This window comes from Struthio camelus, chromosome 1 (genome assembly GCF_040807025.1).
Source record: "Struthio camelus isolate bStrCam1 chromosome 1, bStrCam1.hap1, whole genome shotgun sequence".
NCBI lineage: Eukaryota > Metazoa > Chordata > Aves > Struthioniformes > Struthionidae > Struthio > Struthio camelus.
In genome coordinates, this window is record NC_090942.1 from 210,051,567 (window position 1) to 210,073,303 (window position 21,737).

Sequence of the window (21,737 nt, forward strand, 5' to 3'; positions counted from 1 at the left end):
AAAAGAAGGAACTTACACCACACAGTGACCTGACTTTGAATGTCATGTACCAACAGGCTCAACCAGGCAGTCATAACCTTTAGTTATGTCAATTCTTCTGTCTATTTATTTAGCTTTTTTTTTTTTTTTAAGTGAGCTGGAATGAGATAAAGATTTTATTAATCTTTCTCCTTCAGGAACAATTTGAGTTATAACAGACAGTCTACAGAAAATTACAATAAAATTACTGAAGTTATTATAAGGAAGGATGTTAAAATAATCCAAAATATCTATATATCTACACTGAAACAATCCAAGTTAGTTCCAACAAAAATTTTACAAACACCTCCGTGTGATAGAGAAAAAAAGATAGGAGAGATGTAATATTTTCTTGGGGCCCAGCTCCAAAAGCCAGTCTTCTACATCCTTTATATTATGTAACAGCTAATTTACTTATTCATTAACTATCATAGTAAACATGAAGTATATGTTGTATTTATTAATGTCATTAACATATAATGGTGCCATACTGCCATGAAATTCTGTTTAAAAGTATTTGAGAAACAGGAATTATTTTTTTGTTAAATATGTTAACTACCACACATATCACCTTATCTGAAAAATACCTTCCCTTTTTTCTATTAAAATACCAAGACCTTTCCTTTTATCCGTTCAAAACAAACTCTTGTTTGAACAGTATTGCAGCTTTTTTTTTTTTTTTTATTTTCTAGGGCATGCTATTCCTTAGGTGGGTATCTAACTTTCCCATTTGTTTCCTGCATTTGTTTCCCCATTTTATCAAATCTGATCTGTGTTTGTTCTTAATCTGAAATGCTATAGACAAGCAATAAGCCCCATTGGTTTTCTGGCTTCTCCGGTCAGATCTTGTAATTCTTAATCAGAAGCAGGTCCAGTCTGGGCACCTCCTCTTATCCCCTACCTATAATAAGCTCTTAATTCCGAGGAAAACTTATGTCTAGTACCCATCACAGCATCAGACACTGCTACTTGAAAAAGCATTTCATAAGCCATGTAGCACAACATGAGCAACTAAATGAGAAGTAAATATATAAATAAGTTGTTAATATGAAATCACAAAGTTGTTCTATCTTCTGTGTAATCAAATAGAATCTGACCTATTCTTACTAGTACTGTAACATTTTTCTTTTTCTAATTGAGAGTAGTCATCTATTGTCAGCGAAAGATTTTGTAATCCATGCCACTCTTAAATCTTGTTTTTTTTTTTTTTTTTAACTCTGGACTAATCCTTCAGCAATAAATATATTAGAACTACAGAGGGATGAAAATTGCGTGAAATCACAAAAGCATGAGAAATTGAGGAGAATTTGAAAACACTTTATTAAAAAAATTAAGAACCTTCAAATGCAGTTTTATATGAGGCTTAGTCACTAAAAAGTGGAATGAAACCTGTTGCAAATATAGCTGCTGGAAGGAAAGAAAAAGAAATATTCTATATCTGGAGTTTATATTGGCATTCAAAAAAGGAAGAGAACAGGAAGAGAGCTACCAGGAAGAGAGCTGTTCTGTCCACCACTGTTAAATCATAGATAACAGGAATTTTCATAACTGCAATGCACACCTAGTGCTGCCTACAAATAGATGTACCTACTTTGTACTGTCCATTGCAGGGCTCCAAATGCCCATAACAGCAGCAGGTAGGAGTTGTCCATGTACCCTGGGGAACCTCCAGACATGGCTCCATTAACTAACTTTAGCAAAACTGTAGCTTCTGTCCTTATTCCATGCAATCTCAGAAGGAGGCAGAATATTAACTGTAGGAAAGCCTATAGGTGTGGGGCTATACCTCATATGGACACTATATTATATTTTATACTTTAGGGGGAAAAAAGATTTTATCTACCGAACTTTTGCCAAAATATTCTGGATGTTATAAGGCAGGTGTGAAGGTGAACCCTGAGCTACCACCGACTTGAATGGGAACCACCAAGAATTCTCAGCACTAACTGGCACAATTAGCAAGGCAGAGGAGCGCTCAGCAACACCTTGCACGGTTATACTCGTAACTGAACATCTCTGGTACCACTTCACTAACTAAACACAGGCTTTTCTCTTTGAAGAATCAAAAACAGCTTTATGGATTTTCTTGGAGCCACATATACATTTCTTCGATAAGAAGCTTGAGAAACTGCAGTCCAATGGTAATTTACAGGGAAGTTATAAACTACAGAAAATCATGGCGTGGAACGAAAAAATTGCTCAGCAGCCCTGAAGAGGGAACAGCAGCAAAAATTAGAGTGGATTGTGTCTTCAGTGTCTAGTGGAAAATATACAAAGGATAGATATTTTTGTGAGGCAGATTCGGAGTCTAGGCATGTTATGTGATCCTTGATTGATGAATTTACCTGAAAGAGTTGAATTTCTCTCTGAAATTGGGTTATCAGATGAGTATAATTTGCGAATGGCAAAAGGCCCATTGCAACTTGAAAAACTAGCTGACCGCTACCAGAACTAGGCATTTACTATTAGCAGAGATTGGTACAGATAAAACATCAGAAAATATTTCTTGGAATACTGTCTTGAATGGAGAGCTTTCAAAATGGAAAGTGAAATTCTTCATCTTAGAAGTTACTACTGACAATCAATTTTTTGTTGTTTTTACTCAAAATGAAATAAATTAATCCTAATCTGCTTATATTACTTTATTGAAGACCTGCAAAAGGCCTCTCAAATAAATAAGAACATGCTGAGTTAAAACTACCTGCAATTTTTATTGGGCCCCTGCCATTAACTGATATTTTACCTGTGAATGAAAAACAGGAGGTGAGAATCCAGACCAATCAATGTTTCAATCTGAGAAAAATAAGCAGTTCTATTCAGTGTTTTCCTAGAGAAAAACACTGGAATTTAAAGCTTATTGTGCTGATTATTAAAAGAAGAGAGAAATAAAAAGATATCTTTGCAACATTAGGGAAATTAAGTAAATCTTCAGGAAGTAGGAACAGATAGAATAAATTTTCATGTACTAACATTTGTATTTAGAGAGATGCAAGAAAGCTGGAACAGACTTTTTCCCCACCCCCCTAAAAGTGTAAAAGTCCATGTTTTATGAGATATTGTTTTTCCACTTTCATAATAAATTTGAATACTTTTATCTTAAACAAGCCAAGTGACAGGAATGAACCTGTCATTCAGAAATAATGATAACAGTACCAAAAAAATGTAGAAAGTTCATAGTAGTGCATTTTCATGAACATGTTTAAAATCAGTCAGGGAAGATTTCATCACGTAATATGCATTATCAGCATATATGAGTTCAAATAGTAAAATTCATATACATGAACTATCTGATTGAACAAGAAATATATAAAAATTGAGACAATCTCCTTTTTTAGTAAAATGTATTAAAAGGATTAAAAACTACCTTTAAGGAAATAAATGCACATGGTAAATCTCTAAGAAAAATGAAAGCTTGGGCCAACACTCTGCCCACAGGGGAATCCAAACACCCAGTAAAATAAAAGAGGTCCCAGGTAGAATATGCTCCAACTGATGCTTGTCTAAAGAATGGATTATGCTTTCACAAAAGAACTGAACATAAACTATTTAACTCTTAGAAAAAAAAGCCAAACCACCGAATAGCCAATTTTAATAAAGAATGTATGTCTTTTTCATTTAAAAAAATATATTGGTGCAGTCTCTGATTATTAAAAATAAATGATAACTACATTAAAGAAAATGGGAATTCTAGAATATCTCAAACAAAATTCTGTATTCTCTAGGATGGCACTGTAGTGATTTCATTAGCAAGAGACAGAAGAGTTAATTTGAATAAAGAACAGTAAGTACAAATATAAGTTTTCTAGTGGTGTTACTCTTCATCCAGTGAGGAGTCAGGCAACATACCAGGGGCATTGCTATAAGCAATAGGACATACCCAAATTATGATGGTGGAAAGAGAAGAGCAGCTGTAATACCCGAAGGAGCAGGTTTTTCTCAGTCTCGGAGTATATGTTGTCTTGCCTTTTGACAATAGATGACAGTGGATAAAGACATTTGTGAAACAACTTTTTGACGGATACGGTTGACGTACATATTTTACTGACAACTAACAAGACAACACACTAATATTTAAAGTTCATAAAGCTACCTGAGAAACAAAACAAAATAAATCAACAACCTGAATGATTTTCATGAAAGTCAGTTAAAAAAAAAACAAAAAAACACTGAGTTTAAAGCAAAGGACATTAGATAGTCTCTGCTACAGTTAATAGTCACTAGAACAACTAATTAATATTTTTCTGTTTAGTTCCATGGAGTCTTCATATTACTTTTCTTTAAAGGGAAATAAATTCTCAGATACTGAAAGTTTTAAAAAACCTTAAACGATTTAAACATTTCAGAATGCTATCTATGCTGGAAGTTATTGAAACTAGTAAAATGGTTATTATAAAATGTCAGGATCTTTAATCACCTTCTTTCAATTCATGTATTATTACAATTTACAATGAAGTACGTGTATGCCTAACTTTAAGAACAGCAATTGTGTTGCCCGTATTGTTAGGATGTCAGCTGCCAAGATGGAAAATGCTTTTTGTCTAAAAAGTGTCACAATCTTTTTTTTTATCCCATCTCTAAACACTGGAAAATAAAGTCATGTTTGAATAATGCGTTTTCTTGCAAGTCAGTATGAGATAGTAAGAGCAGTAGAACAGATTATGTACGGGAGATTTTGACAGGCATGAGGATTACATCTGATAATAACTAAACTTTCTCATTAATTAGTTCATTCTTCTTTATTGTCAGAAACGCATGTTCAGTTCTCTAATACATGTGACCTATACAAGTTATGTTAGGACTACAGTTTTTATTATCAATATCAGTCAACACACGACAATTGCCAAAACCATTTTTTTGATGCTGAGAGCTAAATACTAAGGAAAAGAAATTTTTCTTTAATATTACTAACATAAACACTCTTTGCCAACTATTGCCAGCACCAAATGTTAAGAATATGGACTGCCAAGGTAGAGCTTGACAGTACAGAACTTCCTTTTTAATTGCCTATCAGCCAGAAAAGATCATTTGGAGCTGAACAAAAAACTAAGGTTAACCTTTTGAATTTATTTGCAAACTAGTTATTAAAAAAAAAAAAAAAGAATTTGGAGTCCAATGAAACCATTTTAATTCTACATTATATATCAGATCTTGTTTCTACTTCAAGTGGCTACTAACATGGTGTTAATTTTTTGAAATAAAGTTAATTATATGAAAATATTTCATTTAGGTTCCTTTTTACTGCCTCCATGCAGTACAAAAAGTCATACTGTTCCTAAGGAAAGTTAATTTAAGATTTCAGCTAGACTAATATCAAGCACATTTCTACCAATAAAATGGATTGTCTAAATCACAAGTTTTAACATTCAGGATTATCTCAATTGGCAAAGGTTGGAAATATAAAATTTAAGTACTGTAGCCCTGTAAGCAATTGGAGTAACACGAAGCTTTATGGCATGTTTGACAAGAACTTCATGCTGGAGTAACAAATAAGATATCTAGTGAAAAGACTACTGTCTACAATGTTTATAGAAGTTCAGTATTGCACACATGCAGAGTAGCAATTTTTCAAAAATGATACTTAAAGATAAATAACATGCACTAAAGGCAGTGATGCCCATGATTAGAGTTTGCATAAGTATTTAATGCTAATACTTGGTAGGAGAATGTAGGATACAATGTATATGAGCATTACAGGATGCAATGTATATAACAATGAACCCTAATTTGTGACCATGGAGTCAAACTGCTGCAAGGGGAGATTCCACTATATGTTAGTTATCACCTGAACAGAGAGCTTTATTTGCTATTGTATTGTATTGCCTTGAATAAAGGAAGTGTTAAGTCAACCTTTGTGTCTAGACAAATCTTAGTGAACGCAGTCTTTGAAAGCAGTGGAATCAGGGAGACACTGGATCAGCTGGGGGCAGGTGGGTGATGAGTAGCTGTTTCCTCAAATGCAGATGCTAGACACTCAAAATAACAGTCCCTAGTGTAGTTTAACTGTATGCTTCTCCTTCCACAAAATAGTCTCCAGCTTTACTTGAAGCTGTAAACAGGCAGTTTCTATATATCTGACTTCCAGAACATCTTATTGTCAAAAAGACATCAGCTATAGGCTTTGGAACGTGTAAGCTCCCAGGTATCACCATATAATGATTTTTTTTTCCCCCAGGTTAGACACAACTGTATTTCAGGAAGAACTGTGTCACTGGCTGATATTTTGCATGCAGTCTGCTTCATACAAAACTTAAAAATATTCTGAAACATTTTGTATGCCATGGAGAAAGGCTAATTTGAAATAAATTTACGATCTTCATCCTTTTCTTTCCCTCTTTTTTTCCTCCAAAGGACCATGCATCAAGTTTACAAGTGGAAGATGCATTCCAAGAGACAGAAACATTTCATTTGTCTTTTGCAGAAGGCATTTACAGGGTAGCTGTGATAGCAGGAAGAAAATAGCTCCACAAATTAATGGAAATACAATTGCAGTGCTTGAATCCTTAGAAGTTATGGGTGGAAAAAGTATACTTCTACTTTTCAGCACATTGATTATTTTTTCCTTTGGAAACTCTCCTACGGGTCAGCTGCACACAATGTTCCTTTGCGCTAGCATTCAGATTAAATTGTAATGTGGTTTGGCTCTGAGAGGCATGAATGGGGGCAAGTATTGAAAGATATAACTGAAAGTTTGATATTGCTTTTAGAATATTGAATTTAGACTGAAGAGACACCTTAATTGTTAGTTTATTCTTATGACCAACTAGATAGGGTGCAAATAAAAGAAAATCAATTTTATTTGTTTTGTCCTATCAATGGTCTCTGAGTTCCGCTATGACGTACCACATTCTCAGTTTGACATGTGGCTAGCAACATTGACTAAAATGTTAGCTGATTCTTCTTTAATTGTCCATCTCTCTTCTAGAACTACAGATGACTGATCTTGAAAACAAGGTATGTCAAGCCTTACTGTATACAGTTATCAGGTCCTCCCCAGTCTTTAACTATTTGTAAGAGCAAAAAGGTGCATTCATTTTAAAAGAGAGTAAAGTATCTGGCCATTTTTAGAACTATGACTGCTACTGTAAGGGGGTTAAAAACATGAATTAATAAATTTCCATGTCTATGCATTTTCTACTCCAGGCTTCAGAAAGGAGATTCTAAAACGTGAAGAATTCATGTAGAAGATGTTGTTCGTGACATTATCTATATATGCAGAAAGGTCAGGCAAAGAGATAAAAAAAAAAAAACGAAGAAAGTGGTGAGTAAGAAACAGAAAAGACCTCGAAATCATAGTCTGATTTTCAGGTCTGTTGTCTAATGCAACTTTAAAAGTTTAGAGAAATGCAACTTCCAAATTAAAAATATCTGTTTCAGTGAAGTTACTGATGGTTTATAAAAGAGATAGGGAAAAAGTCAAAATGAAATAAAGAAAAACTAATTATATTCAAATAAATAATTACATTTATCTTGATATTTTAAACCTGAAATTATTTCTCTCATAGAGGGTTGTATAATCTCCTAATAACATTTTGTTTGCACTGTGATCCAGATACAGACCAGCAAATTCAAACACTAGTGGCATCATAACGCTTCACCAAGAAATTCATAGCAGGGCTTGATCCTGGGTAAATCCTCCCAGGCAGGTGGTCAAAGCAGCCATCCAGTCTGAATTACATGGTGCTGCTGATGCGCTTTCTGCTGTGCTAGTATTTTATGGCTTGTGTGAGAGTGTGTAGATAAGCTGTAAACATGTGATCATTACTCACAGCTCAAACAATTATCTCTTTTGAACCTTTTCTCTTCAGTTAGACTAATCAATTTTGCTGTAATATGTTTTCTACCTTTCAATTTTTCTGCGTATATCTGGTAAGTACACAGATGTTTCTGTGGAGTTCAAAATACTCCCCTCCTATCTAAAGTGCAAGACCTTCATGGATACCACTGACCAACTTCTAAAGTGAAGCCCAGCATTGTAAGAGCTTCCTCAACTGGTATCAAATTGTATTCTTTACCTGTAATTTGCTATCCAATATCAGTGCTCCCGATGGAATTGCTTAGATCAGATAGAAGCCAAAAATATACATGGCAGACTCCTTCCTGCAGTTTGCAGTTTTCTCTACAATTTGCAAAGGTATCAGTTCTTAGCTGCCCTTCTGCAGTAGCTCAGAAAAGGCTGGAAGTGAGCCAAAGTGAGAAGAACTGAGGTGAAAACTCATTTCAGGCTATGCAGAGACATTGTCCTTTTCCAAAGGACCGTTATTGGATAACAGTGAAAGCTGTTACAGCAAAAAGGCATGGAAATAGCTAACTAGAGGAAATTCTAGTGAAGAGGAAACAGTGGGGAGTTCCTCATGCTTCTCTTTTCAGGCACCTACACAATATAAACCAAATTGCAATGCATAAAGTTCTCTGGTTCTGCTCACTGCCTTTCCCTGAAGCCTTTCCAGGCTTGAGTCATGCACCATCAGCTCTGATCTTTATTATTCTCCCATCAAACTGTAGTGGGAAGCAAATTACTTAGAGTCCTCTGGAACTTCTTCGAGTTTCCCTAGCAGTCATGTAGCTTTGCTTTAAAAATAAGCAGTAGTTCTCCCAGCAAAGGACTTTGTGGAGGTGCCATAAGGAATTTGCTTACTCTCATCACTGAGACATGGAAAGCCATTTGGAAAGTTTCTTAAGTGACTCATATGGCTTATTGCCTACAGCATCTGCAAATGCATTGATAAGAACAGTGCCTAAATTAAACTGGCACTTTGTATACGAGAGGTTTTTCTGAGTTGCACATGGGTGGGTAACAATCAGCCTTACAGTGTGGGAACACAAATGAAATTGCCTTTCTTCCTAGACGGAGGGAATGGAGAACAATATTCCCTTCTGACTGGCATTGATCCAAATATTTTTAATTGCTTACAGAGAATAGCTTTGTGCTTGTGATAAACACAAAGCACAAAACCTATCTTGCAATTTATGATTCTGGGAAGGGGTTAAGGAGGGATGCTGGGCTAGAAGTTGGTCAAACAATAGATAAACAAATATTTGCTTTCATTTAGGTTTCTGGAGGCTGTGAATCCCTTTTGAAGCATATAGGCAAGGCAAGGTCAGATTTCTATTGATAACTAATCCCTACATCTTGCCCTTTATCTTGTATATGGAAAAAGTCTTAGTTAAACTATACTGACAGTTTTAAGAGTACCATTATTTTGTATGTGCAGAGGTGCTGAAGGTATATTAATGTATGATGTTTGAGATTTCTTCCTGAGTCAGAACTGAAGAGTCTGTGAAACATGAAGTGAAGCTTACTACCCTAGAAAGTCACTAAAAGTAATATTTTACAATTGAAAATAAGAATGAAGTTTTTAGACACACATGCACACGCACATGTACACACACATACACATGCACACACAACCACTAACCTGAGCTGGTTGATACTTTTAAGTTAGAGATCACTAAGAAACCAAACATTTTGTCTCTTAATAATCTATTTATATGGTATTAAATACTTTTACTGAAGCATTTTCAGTTGCCCGTACTGCTCAGTTTCTGTATCCATGCTGGACCGGAATTTTCCCAACGCCTTTAAGGAATCAGACACATGACGGGCATCAACACTTCACAGGGATGTGTGGCCAACATTTGGTACTGCTCTGCCAATCTGCCAATGCAGTTGGGTCACTGACTGTTAGATGCAAAACTACAGACAGAAACATTAGATTATCCTTTTCAAAAACTACTATAAGGTCATAACTGTAACAGTTGCTGGACAAGTACTTTTAAATGATAGACTCCCACATCAGAAATTGAGGAAAGGTTTGATTCTCTATTTCACATAGTCTTGAATACCTGGATTTTGCATCAGTTGCAGAGCTCCTAATCCTTGATTTTGGTATAAACAATTGCATGAATCAATTTAAAAATATTTTCTTTTTAAATGTTTTTTTACCTATCATGGAGCAAAAGCAATACTATTTTTGACTGCTCACTACAACTTCAGCACAGACATAAACTTCTTTCTTGAAGACTAAACTACCAGCCTCTTCTGAAACCTACTGTTTCTCTAAGTGATTTCACAGTATTAGATTCTAGGACTCAAGATATGAAGAATGTTAATTTATTTTAAAGTAATTTCTTCTTCTAATTAAGTAAAAGGGTAAGCAGTTCAAAGTATACACCATTGTGCCTAAATGTTTTATGCAAATAGCTATACTTAGAGCTAAGAATATTTAATCTTCGGTTGCACCTTGCAAGCTGGTGCAACAGAAACTTAAAAAGGGAAAGAAATTCCATTTCTTGCTTGGGTTAATCAACATATTTACTGTCTCTTCCACTAAACCAGTCCTAGTTACTGACCTCATGGAATTAACTGCCAAGAAAAATGAGATGTCATTTATATCAAGTTTTTGTTATAACAGAGCTAAAGAGCAAATCATTGAGACATTTCCACGAATGCAGAATAATTAACTGAACCTTGGAAGAGTTTACTATGTTGTTATTGTTCTGTTCTCTAAAGATAAAACGATTGATACTTTTTCACAGCTGTGTACTGTAGGCTTCCATTTTCGTCCTACAAGACGAAACGAAAGGTGATAGTGTTAAATTTATGTGTACATTGATCTATGCGTATGACTGCTCTTTTGAGTGTGACTTAGCCTTTAAATATTAACTTCTTGAGAGACCTAAATATAGTGTTTTGAAAATATGTCTACTAATCAAAATCATTTCTGGAAAGAACCCAGTATTTATGTTAGTGATATACGAGCAGAAGAATTCCACTGGGATATGATAGAACTTTCTGTAAACTAAAGAATTATATTAGGGAAATCTTTCAACAAGCTGTTTATACAGCTCCTCTATGCTTGTTCCCAAAGCATGTTCCTGAAATTTGAAGTGATTTCCTTCCATAAAATTAGCTGATAGTTAACCTCACCAAAATACTTAATTGCTATTACAGAACAACCACTCACAGCAGTTTTGGTAATAAGCTAATAAGCTCCTAAAGGAAAATCAAAATTAAAACTTTCAGTTACCTGAGAGAAGAATTAGACTGTATTTACTGAGTGACTGTCTGAAAGAAATAAAATACAATATATTACATCTTATATGCATTAGTTTAGGTTTTGTATTCTTACTTTGTATTTGAATAGAAATTATTGATCACACTACAAAAATGTAATTAAACCTGACAGATTCTGGCATCAAGTACTTGTGCAAAAAGAGCTGGCTGCCTACCTGCCAGTTGGTTATCTGAATACTTAAAATTATTTCTCTTGCCTCAATATTGAAGAAAATAATTATGCAGTACTGTAAGATGCGTGAGAAGACGATCATCCAAAACCACAGAGCATCTCCTTATAGTTTCACAGGGCAGAACATTGCGTCAAACAATAAAATTTTCCTTAAACATAAATGACAGCTTTAGGAAATGAGGAATACATTCTCCTTAAAGAAGATTCAGGTTTTAATTGAGCCATGAAACACAGAAAATCTACACTATATGAGGGTATATGGTGAAATGTATGCATGCATGCATGTATGTATTATTTTACAACGTCACTGTATGTAAGGTTCTGATTTAGCAAACAAGTTTCTCAGGAAAGATAAACCATGCTCATAAGAAATGTACCATGCCATTATGTAACTCATAGCCTGCTTAGGTATCTAGCTAATAATAACAAACAACTATTTCATGTTAATCTGTTATATATTGTGAGACAAGGACAAGTTGCTTGCGTATTATTAACATATAATTGTTCTAGTGTATTAATATTCCTTCCAACTGCTTCATTGGCTGATTTGGTGTTATATCCCAAAATATGAACAAAGCATTGTTTTAAATTTGTTGCTCTTCAATTCATAGACTACCCGTTAGGTTTTCAGTTTGATGCAAAGACAGCCAAACTGTCAGGTACAGCTCCTGTCTAACTGATGACTGTGATTGGTTGCAGGAGTTGAAGTAGCATGTTCTAAAAAATCATGTCAGTTGATAATTTGCTGACTAAACTTCACAGAAAGCTTCTGGGTAATTCCTGAGGAGCTAGAGTTTTAAAAAACAGAACTAAGCGGAAAAAAAAAACAAAAAACTTTCAAAATTCCTAACGGACTTTGTGTTCAGACATCAGCTTAAAGAGGTCAAACTAAACCATTGTGTATGTTTTCTCATAGTCACAATGAATTGCCTTTTTTTACCTATTTTTTGAAAAAGAATGATAGAACTAAGAGTCACAAAATAGATAAGAAATTTGGCTCTATTAGCATAATATTTTCAAAGCTGAAGCAAAGACCAAGAGAAAGTTTGCTCTACGGAACACAACAGATTTATACAGTATATATGAATAAAACCTTCTAAGAATCTAGATGTGCTCCAGACAAGAATAGAAGAAGGCACTGTTCAGTATTACAAATGAGGCAATGCTTAAGGAGGGTAATTTCTGTCTGTTGAACTATGAATACCTCAGAGAAGATGTATTTTACAGGATTAGATATGAGAACATTGTAATAAATATTTGAAAATACAGTTATCACCAGAAGTTGAAAATGCACCTTGCTTTTATTGCAGAGTAAGAAGATGTATATGGTCAGGCCTACTGACATGCAGCAAATTGATATCTTTCACTAATACAGGTTTTCTTTTAGAACGTAATCTAAGAGGCCTCACAGATATTAAATCCTGCAAGGTTGGGAAAAACATCATCTTCCTTTCAGGTAAAGACAAATACAAATATTATTAGAATGAAAGAAAATAAGATTACAGCACCGAGTAAAAAGACACACTTTGTGGTGAAATTACTTTTTCTCAGCATAGTTGAAAATGTGATTATTATTAATCCTAACACCCCGAAGAGTTTATTACCATGCTAAAATAAAACATCCACTGTCTAAAGAACTGTTATTGAGATTTATGCTGGAAGCACAAACTAAGGAATTGTGGTTTAATTAAAGCCTTGGCATGCAGTAGGCTACAAACTCAAACGGCCCAGAATTGCTTCTGGTATGTCCACATGAAATGTAACTATACGTAACAGCCAGACCATGATGAACAGGAATTTAGTCTATGCATTGGGGATTTTCTGGTCAAATCCAAAGCAGCTGTGGCCTGTGGGTTTAACTTCTGTGTTTCCACATGCCCAAGGAAGACTGACATGAACTTAGGGCCTCTAGGCTATGATTCATGATTTACGTTTATCTAAATGCACCCATAGAGATATACTAAGTGGAAGTACAGATGGCACCTCCAAGTTAATATCATACTAGGTAATTTTGTTTTACTGGTAGTGTAAGAACTCATGTAAAACAGTGTGACTTGCTCTTTGGAGTTTATAACATTGTGTAGAAAATCCCCAAATGACCTCACAACTCCCAGTTTTATTGTCTAACTTCTACTGCACTAGTATTTAAACTTAACTTTTCAAAAACTCTTGTCTCACGACAGCTGTGGGAGAAATATCAACACAAAACTCCACAATATCTTTATGAAACACATCACAGCTAGGAACAATAGTTCTAGAAATTGTCCTTTTATTCCCTTGGACTCTACCTGCAGATCCTAAACAGAAATGTAAGTGTGAAAACTGTTAATAATTTTCTTTTCTGGTCTATCCAGCAGAAATATAACACGAAACAATCCTGAAATCTCTCCTCAGATACCCAAAGCCACACAGCTGTTAATGCTTCCCACTTTCCTCACAGACTCTTTTTATTGCACACCACACTATACTGTCAATATAAACCTCTGTGCATCACAGAAAAGTTTATTTGTGGAGACTGGGCCATAAGAAGAGGAGGAAGCATAAAACAAAATCAATGCCAAAACAAGATCAATAAAACAAAAAAGATGGACAATGTTGTCCATCTTATTCATGCTTATATTTTATTTACCAAGCCCTCAGCAGTTTTTTTACTGTAAATTAAGCTTTTCCAACACCTCCAGCGTACTACACACAGTGTTAGGGAAACCAGATCTCTCTGTAAAACGCAAACACAGAAAACACAGAACCAAGCGCCGTATGCGCCTGCTCCTGGACTTATGACAAAAAGTGAATACGAAAGTGAATAAATACTAAAAAGTTAGGATCCTTAATCTGCAAATAATTCATAGCTTTTATCTTGTGACTTGTTTGCATGTGTTTAACTAAGCAAGGATTTACCAGCGAGTGTGGCAGAATGAGGATTTCCTGATTTCTTGCTGACACAAGTCACTCCAGCACATATGTGTCCACAGTCATAAGACTACAAAAATCTTGCATTATGGATTCAGATTGATTGTCTTTGAATTTAGCTGATGTGAACTTGGTGGGTTTCTGCTTAAAACGCACTGCAGTCCTTTAAAATAGTAGCTGTTTGGGCTAGGCACAATATTCAAAGTGATGGGTACTCACATTTGACATAAGCTTTTGGGATCCTAATAAATGAACCGTATATGAAAACAAAGATGGATCTTAAGGAGGGGGAAAAAAAGTGAAACAATTGCTCCTCCCTTAAGTTCCAACTCTGCTTTTCATATGAATTAAGAATGCTTTAATTAATTTATATATATATATATATATAAAATCCAAATATGGATGAAGAACGAATGCAGAATGAAGGCAGAATCTCATGAATATGGACTTTTGGATCATTTAAATGCCCACCTAACTCAGCTTCCTGTCTCCAAGAGTAACCAGAAGCAGAAGCTTAAGGAGGATTTAAGGACAGGGGAAGTGATCCAAAAACTGGTTGTGAAAAATTAAGATAATTCTGATCTTTTCCAAGCAACAACAGACAATACTAATTTTTAAGCATAACACTAGATGACCAAGGAAAATTTCTAAGATAAATAAAAAGTGAATGTCACAGGCAAAGCAAGCCCAAAAAAAGAAAAAGAAAAGTGTCTGAAGAAGTAGGAGGATATTTAGACATAAAGGAAATGAGTTAGTCACCTCTACCGACCTCTGGAGTAAGTGCCTTTAAGAGCTAATGTCCACATGTTCTTGTAGCATCAGCTGATCCTTTCTAGTTGTACTCTACCCTTAGAAATTACAAAGCTATATGTGTTCTATGCTGCAGAAACCCCTGTTATCAATGGCAACCTCCTATACCTCAACAGTTAAATATGGACAAAATTTTACTACCACATAATCCACTTGATTTAATGTGTAGGAATAATAGCTGTCTACAACAAAATAAATTTATATTTTTCTTCTCCTGATGTACAAAAATAATATGAGAAAAAAGAAAGGATTAATTGATAAATATCAGTCAGCAGGGGTTTTTTAGGCATGAGTTTTCAGGCTAATATTAATTTTACCAAAAAACAAACAAACAAACAAAACCCAGACGCTCAGCCCTCCCACATCTCAGAACTGTGTTTGAAATAGGCATCTAGAAACAACTCAGTACGTTTTCAGGCTAATGTCTCCCAAATGTGACAATGAGTTCACTTTCAACAGTTAGCTTCAGCTTACAAATGCACTGTAACTGCAATAGATCTGCCCCTAAACCTGGAAGTCAGTACTTTAAAATAACAATGCATATATGAAGCTTGAAAACTGTTACGGTGCAGGGGCTAAGTGCAGGAGAAAATAAACTTGCTAGCTGTCACTCTAAAGTGATCTGATTCCTTCTTGAAGTTATTTGCTGAAAGCCAGAAGGAGCCAAATTTACCCTCGGGAGAGATAAATATTTCTTTCATTACAATAGATCAATCCAAAAGACCAAGAAATGTGCTGGTGTGAATTTGTCCAACAATCTACTTGGTCTGCTTACTACCTCTGACTGCTCGAAAATTTTCAGGGACTCTAGCACTAGATTACTAGGATGTGATTTTCAGACAGAATTCAGGCCTGACTTTTCATGGCTATTTGTACATATATTTGAAGTGTGGCTATTGAACCCAAAAGTGATAAAACGTCTACGTTGCTGTAAGCTACTCAGAGAACCCTCCATGACATCTAGCAACTTTTTTGCATGGGCATATACTAGTCAACATTGCATGCACACATGTATGCACACATGTCCCAAGTTGCTTATGCAGTCAGTTTGGAAGTCATGCTTTAAAATGTACCCTTTTTTTTTTGTCAAATTCTACCTGTATTAAGTAGGAAAAACGAAATTTCAAGAGCATTTTCAGAATTCCTTTTACTATCTCTGTTATTTTTTCTTCAGAGCTCTCTTTACTTTTGTGGTTGTTTACACCTCAAGGGCTCAAAAGCTACGCAGCTCTATCAAATGTTACAGGAGTCTTCTCTATGACTTATGAGGGTAGATTTAACAATATGGTCAGCCTCAGTCCCACATCCATTTGCAAACTTAATTTCCCAGTTGAAGGCATTGCAACGGCATAGCTATCAGCAGAGTAATGGCATGTCTTACTCTGCCCTTAGAAAGAAGGAAAACTATCTTTGAGACCAGCTCATTGCAAGCTTTATTTATCTCATTTTTTAAAGTTTTCATCCAATTCAATTATATTGAATCTGTCAATTAACTATGAGTTCTCCCACTGGTTGTGCCTAAATCCATCCCTAACTACATCATTAACGCAATGCCTCCCTTTTCTTTAGAAAGTATGGCAGTGTTTCTCAGGAGGAAAAAAAAAAAAAGTTTTCTGAACTGAAATATGATAGAGTACCTTCTTTTAAAGAAAAAAGAATTGTATATATTTGTTCTTTCTATCCTTACCAGTAGGTTTCTTAACCTGTATTTATTTTCTTCCAAGGCAAGAATTCTGAACATAGCTCATTTTTCTTCTGTATATACCCTTCTCAGGAAGTCTGCCTACTGACACCTCCATAATATTGCCAAACTCATGACTTTCACCATGTCGTTGCTGGATTTCTATTGTTTCCTACTCTAATGATGAAATTACTGCATTATTTATGATTTCCATGTATCCCTACTTCAGGGGACAACAAAGTGATACAGCCTGATTATCATTCTACTCCAGGGAAATATCAACCTCTTGAAAGAAATGACGCAAAAGTAAAGAAAATAAATCGGATAGGTAAATGACAACTAAAGAGGAATATATTAAATAACAAATATTTTAAAGATGTAGATAAAAGTCTTGAGTTAATAATCTGACTGTTTATTATTATTATTATTGACAGAGCATGATATGCAAACTAAATATTATGAAAATGAGATTTCAGAATATCATCTGTCTCCATTGCTTTTTAAAAACATTTCAAAATTACAACTTTCTGCATTTAGGCAGAAGACACTCACTCCATTTATCTCCTTATGTTTATATTCATGAGTATCTGAGGCAAACCAATTTAGGGAAGATTTGAGTAAAATAGGTTTCAACATAATCTTTGAGAGCCCTGAATCAAGTCATTCTTTTAGGAAGGCAGAATGGTTGGCCTTAAGCATATTTAAAAAGCATCCAAGCAGAAAAGAAATATTTCAGTCCAGTTTGAAGGAGGTATGCCATTTTTCCATTACTGTGAATTTATAAACTTACGTTCATGAGATGGAATTATTCTGTTGACTATCTCTATCAGCTATTGTTTAGCCAAGAGCAGTTGCCACTCAAAATGCTTGCTTCAGACACCCAGCTGAGGCAGGGGTGTCCTGTGTGGCAGAGTTCACAGGAAGTCAGGGTCTGGCAGAAGGCACAGTCCCAGGACAGTTCAAAGCACAGACTGCCCCGGAAAGAACCAAAAAGAAATATCAATAAACATCTCTGAAGACATATCACATAGATATCTCTGAAGTCTCATTCTGTTCTGATGTTTAACCACCTGACTCAAGATTATGCCTCTGTCCATGCAAGTTTAGGGTGCTGAACATCTCTTGATGAAAGAACATTAAGTAGAAACTCCTCAAAATGTCACCCACAAAACCACTCTGTTTATGAGCATCAGTGTGCCAAAGTGTCCATGTTTCACAGAATAGACTGGTTGTTAGCAGACCAGCACAGGGAATGGAGATTTCCGTTCAAACTTAGAAAACTCAGTGCTGTGTTTCCCAGTTCCCAGGAGTGTCCTGAAATGCCAGAACACAAATAATGCACATAATCCGTGTTCCTCATGCAGACGCCAAATTCAGACAAGAAAATTTACAGACTAGACAGAAAGAAAGCAAAAGAATCTGATCCGTACTGCCACTGGGCCAGATTCCGTTGGGAAAAGGCAAACCCACATTCCAGTTCCTGCTCCATGGGTTATTTCTGAGTTTAATTCAATTAGTGTTTAATACAAAAACGCTCGAATAATCCATGGAGCAGGAACAGGGAATGAAGCCTCCTCACTGACAAAGCAGGAGAAGCTCCAGTTCTGCTGGGTATTTAGGCAGCAGCAGGGGAGCATACCAAGATGCAATCAAAGAAATCGCCAGTTCTAGGACAGGACGAAAAATGGTTGACTGAGGGGAAAGGAGGAGAGATGGAACTTAAAAGCAAACAAACAATCCATGTTCTTAGCAGAAGTGACTATCGTCTCAAAGGCTGCTTTGAATTGGATTCAGGTCATGAGTTTAGGCAAGTCTGGTGCATACATAAAGACCAGGGCTTTTAACATACATTTTTTAATTGTAGTAATCAATTCTTAGCTATTGAGTGGGATTTTTCCATAGAAACCTAAATATAAATACTAAAAGAGCAGTGAAGTCCAATACACTTTGTCTTTTCATTTAAAATAAGCTTTCTGATCTGCTCTTGAATTTAAGCACCTAAATTGATGTTTAAACCCTATAAGTACCCTGTAGGCACCACAGCAGGCAGTCTGTTCTTACACTAGAGCTCATTTTTTCTTTTTTCCATTACCCTCTCAGGTTATTTAGCTAAAATAAATCATTCCAAGGATAAACTTGTTTCACAGATTTATTGGTAGCAATCAACTTATTTCTATAATTTTTATTCTGTATCTTTCCTTCTTTTCACAAAAGCAAAGAATGGAACTAAGTTATTTTTTCTAGCAATTCCTTGCAGAAAATAATTACATTATCTGTATGCTGTCTAATATTTGATATGGTAGAACATGCATTTCATATTGTACTACCATTAAAATGCTAACAGTTCCAAAGATCCTTCCTGAAGGGTATAATATTTATAGAAATTCACTTAAATCCAATTTATTCTTTTTTGGAATTTTCCTTTTGGAAATAAAACTATAGGTAGCTACCTTTTATGAGAATTCAGTGAGATTGCGTTCTGTAACCTTTTTTTTTTTTTTACAAGTGAAACCATGACAGTTTGTACTCAAATTTATCTCAACTGGTAAAGACTGTTGTGCTTTGGATAAGTATTTCTGATATGGTGGTGAGGGAATGGGGGAGCTATTTGTTTTCTTTCTTTCTTTCTTTTTTTTTTTTGAGGAAATACTATCACTTTCAGTTTGTACTATAAATCCCATTAAATGATTTGGAGCCAGAAAAGGTTTCATGTTATCCACATAAACAGAATTTTATAAGTGAGTGTCAACAAGTTTGACTAATTCCTTTCCTTAAAAATGCAAAGATATTTTAATGTTAACAGGGACGCTACCATTTTGGCACCCAGCTTCATTCACTGCTTTGATTTTTCTCCCCAAATCTCATTTTTCCTACCTGCTCTAGCCTCAGCCTCCACGCAAGGCTCAGCCATTCTCCAAGGATCTATGCTGTGTCTCACTGATCTTAGTTTCCCCTTTTCGCACTAACTTCCTGAATTGAATCAATATATTCTCCTCTTGTTGAGACAGGAAGCTGTGTGGCCATCACTAAGATATCAGCAGAAGAAAAAGTCAAGCTTATTTTACCAAAAGGATTCTGATTCCTCCTCTGGGATTTTATAGTGGCTAACACACCTCTTTCTGTTCTCAGAGCTTCTCCGAGCTTTTGCTAGCTCATAAAGGTGACAGGCCTCTTCTCTCTGGAAACTAGTCCTTCACCAGGCACAGGGTGTTACATACTGCTCCACAGATAAGGTTCTTCCCCTACTCAGCTCTTCTGGAATGCACCTTGCAAGACAGCCTTTCTATGCTAAAATGAAACTCTGGGGCCACAGGTAAATTTATTCATTGGATGATGTAGCAATAGCCAAATGTTATAACCGCACAGTGATACCAGAAGGAGTGCTCTGCGGGAAGGGGGGGCAAATCCAGCCAGGAGTCTCATGTTCCCATCTCCATTCACAAGTGTGTGAAAGACCCTGGGGAAGGACTGGAGGGTCAGCTTGGCCATAGGAGACCAGAAGCAGGACAGCTACACAGTGATGTTATCCACACTGATAAGCAAATTTTTCGTGATGCTTTTCAGAAGTCCCTCCCATGGACCAATATGTTGTTTCTCCCAACCTCTATTTATTCTTCACCAACTTTCTCTGTTATTTCCAGTTCCTCTTGCTTTCTATCCCTTTTCTCTACCCTTCAATCTTTCCTACTTCTATTTTCTCCTCCTTTCCCCTAACTCTTGCCTCAGGGTACCATCTATTACCCTAATCTCTCCAATTGTATGCTGCAGTAGGCTTCTTCAACACTATTAAGCTTTATCTATGGTCAACCGATATCCAGACACACCAACCCTATACATAAATTTCATTCAGCATTTTTCAGTTCAATCTCCAAATGCCACTAATTAATATTCTGTAGTTGTTATTACCACTGAAATGTTTACTTATGGAAAATATACTTATTTCCACATATATAGGCATCCATTTGCATTTGTTTACTCATTAGCAAGTTACCAAACCTATTTGCAGATCCCTTGCTAGAGAGTTCAATTTAATGTACCTTTGCAAATCCAAAGCCAATATTTTCACTGACAGTATTTCATTAGCAAGTTCTTCTAAGATGATAATTTGACTTGATTAATTATGAAGGCTGAGAATTTCAGGAACCACCCTGGTGAGCATTAGCAGTCAATAGGAATCACAGTGACTGGCAACATGGGGCCTCCCAGGAGACAGGGCTTGTTTAAGGAATCATGATTCTTTCTAATGGTGGTAATAAACACTCTGCTAGCAGTGTTAAAACAAAGAATAGTTCCTGAAAATTTCAATATCTTGTATATTTTCTCAACGCTAGTAAGTAGTTTCCAGATTATATGCCTCATTATAATAAACAGATTTTTACTTTTGCATTAAATGCCCTTCACACTGCTCTATCAAGTAGCGGATGCACTGTTTTCCAGGACTGGTGAATAGAGCACAAGACTACTAGGTCACTCTTGGAGTTTCATGTACTTCATTCAGGTTCTCAGAATAAATAGGGGGGCTCTCCCTCACAACGAGGCCACAAAGATCAGGTAGTTGATTGAGAATATTTCTTCATCTGGGGGAATATCATTAATGAAGTCAAACATTTGTTAAACTTTGAGAAATAAAATTGCTTGGATAAAGAGACTTGAATATTAGTAAAAAAAAAATTAAAATAGCAGGCATATACACCTTTGAAAAAAATCTCTCATTAACCTCCTCCAAAAACCAAACATTCACCCTGGCTGCAATTACAAAGTAACTAGAACAAGCATTAATAAAAAGGAAAATTTCCACTAATGTTAAGATGTACCATGGAGTCAATCTGAGGAAGATTCCCAGTAGGGGGCAGTCCTTTTCTTGCAAAGGATAATAGAGGATTCAGATGATATTAAAGGAAAATTCTTGCTAATACTACAAAGTCCAGCCACATTCTTTACCTCATTCTTCCATTTTTACGAATCTGTGAACTAATACAAAGCTTTTAGCATGCACTAAATTCAAGACTAGCTACTCTCAGTTAAACATAGGATCTCAATAAGAGACATTCAAATTCAAATCAGAAGGAATT

General features: G+C 35.6%; 1 protein-coding gene across 5 annotated transcripts in view; it reads right to left on the reverse strand.

Moving 5' to 3' along the window:
- Positions 1–21,737, reverse strand: part of CNTN5 (contactin 5) — a 656,947-nt gene that overhangs the window by 376,629 nt on the left and 258,581 nt on the right. The window lies entirely within an intron of this gene.